The 2,030-nt window shown below is 55.7% G+C and overlaps 1 long non-coding RNA gene and 1 other non-coding gene across 2 annotated transcripts; one reads left to right on the forward strand and one right to left on the reverse strand.

The window, feature by feature from the left end:
* Positions 1 to 269: 269 nt before the first annotated feature.
* On the reverse strand, positions 270 to 1,706 carry LOC135271713 (uncharacterized). The gene is made up of 2 exons (XR_010339851.1): positions 1,119 to 1,706; positions 270 to 985 (listed from the first exon to the last, which is right to left on the reverse strand). It is a non-coding gene; the product is annotated as an uncharacterized LOC135271713 (long non-coding RNA).
* LOC135271747 (U2 spliceosomal RNA) lies at positions 1,574 to 1,764 on the forward strand. Its single transcript, XR_010339881.1, has one exon. It is a non-coding gene; the product is annotated as a U2 spliceosomal RNA (small nuclear RNA).
* The last annotated feature ends 266 nt before the right edge of the window (positions 1,765 to 2,030 follow it).

Below are 2,030 nucleotides of genomic sequence, written 5' to 3' on the forward strand. Positions count from 1 at the left end.
AGGAGAAACACCTTCTGAAATTCAGCCCTGGAGGACTGGCCTCACCCTAATCCTGGCTGTGGCTAATAATAATGCCCACCTCTTAAGGCTGTTGAGTGAATTAGAGCCCCTCAGCCCGAGGCTGGCATTGGGATGGGCACAGTTTATGTTTTTTGACCTGGTTGTTTGTTCAACAGGCATCCTGCAGGGGGAGCATGACTAGCTGAGTGTCACTCTCGGATCTATGATACCTTCTTGCTCTTCTGAAATCAAATAAAAGAGACATAAACTCCCAACTCCACTGTCGTGTTAGGAAGGAGGACGGGAAAGGTAAATGCAGAAGCTACAGACGGCAGTCTGTGTCTCAGAGAGACTTACCCAGCTTTGCTGGGGGCCTTGACGCCCGTCTTCCCCCGGAGCACCCGGCGGACACTCCAGTCCTCTGGTGCCCGGCCGCCCCGAGCCCGATCTTTCCCCTTCACGCCTGCCAGGGCCAATAGCCTCCGTCATTTCTTCGCTCCACAAAAGTTTATTGAGCGTCTTCAAATCTCCAGGCACCAGACTAGCGCGGGGAAACCGGGATAAGTGTTGATGAGGGTCTCAGCCCTCAGTGATGGGATTTCAGAAGGGGAGATAAAGGACTGCCCAGAAGGGTGGTGAGTGGAGTAGTTGATGGGAATAACGGGGTACGATGAACTACGTAGGAGGGCTGCCAGTCACATATGGAGGCGGGGAGTGCGGAGGGCCCTTAATGAAGGGAGGCTTCCCGGACGGGTGACACCCAAGCGGAGTCCTGACAACCTGCGTCAGGAATAGCCAGGCGAGGAGGAGGAGGAGGAGGAGGAGGAGGAGGAGGAGGAGGAGGAGGTGAGAGGAAATTCGCGTCCCAAGAAAAGAGGCAGCTTTCCCTACACGGCACAGGACACGGTCCGTGCATAGATGCCACGGGAGGCGCAGGCGCTGGGGAGAATCCTTGCCGGGCCCTCGCCGTCCACGCGCCGCCTCCCTACAACCGGTATCTGATGGTCAGCCTCCTGCCTGGCAGAGGGGAATGAGCCCCTCGTCCAGCAGGTACGAGGCTGGTCTCCCCACCCGATGGTGACGAACTAAAGACCCAGCGCCGCCTGGTCTCCTCTTACGATGATGCCTTGCGACCTCGTCTTTGTCCAGGAAAACGTGGCCCGCTCTCCGCCGACAGGTCTTTTCCACAGACCCATCTCGCCTTCGCGCCCCCGGTCTCTTTCGGTTCTGTCTTTTGGCTGGATTGACACAAACAAGGGAGTCGCCCCCAGCGGAGCCCCGGCCCCTGACGCGGAGGCGGCCGGGGGCGGAGTCAAACGAGGTGATCACGCCTCCTGGGGGACAGGGCGGGGCATGCAAATTCGAAAGGAAAGCCCGGAAACGCGGGAATAGCGAGGGTATAAGATTTCTCTTTTAAAACGTGGAGAATAAAAAATGAGCCCGAGTGTGTAATGGCGTGAACAGCGATGTGGATGAGACAAAGAGAATGAGGCAAGGAGCGAGGCTGGGGCTCTCACCGCGACTGCAATGTGGATGACGGTGGGACGGTGACGGCGGGGACGGAGGCGACAGCATCGCTTCTCGGCCTTTTGGCTAAGATCAAGTGTAGTATCTGTTCTTATCAGTTTAATATCTGATACGTCCTCTATCCGAGGACAATATATTAAATGGATTTTTGGAGCAGGGAGATGGAATAGGAGCTTGCTCCGTCCACTCCACGCATCGACCTGGTATTGCAGTACTTCCAGGAACGGTGCACCCCCCTCGGGGGACATAACGCGTTTGCAAGATCAGAATAAACGTAGTGTCTTGAGGAACTGGTGACTCTGGTTCTTCCCGTCGCTTCGCTGATGATAGAGGTCTGTGACTGGTAGGAAGCATACTGCCATACGGACAGGGCCTTTGGGCTTTTCAACTTCAGTGCTTATTACAGTGGGTTTGGAAAGTTACGAACTGGCCTAAGGAAATGGTGTGCCAGTGGTGTTGCCCTGGCTGGGCTCAAGCCCAAAGTCTTTTTTTTTCCTTCTTCT

The sequence above is a fragment of the Aotus nancymaae genome, unplaced genomic scaffold, assembly GCF_030222135.1.
Source record: "Aotus nancymaae isolate 86718 unplaced genomic scaffold, 86718_ANA_hifiasm-v0.15.2.pri h1tg000089l, whole genome shotgun sequence".
NCBI lineage: Eukaryota > Metazoa > Chordata > Mammalia > Primates > Aotidae > Aotus > Aotus nancymaae.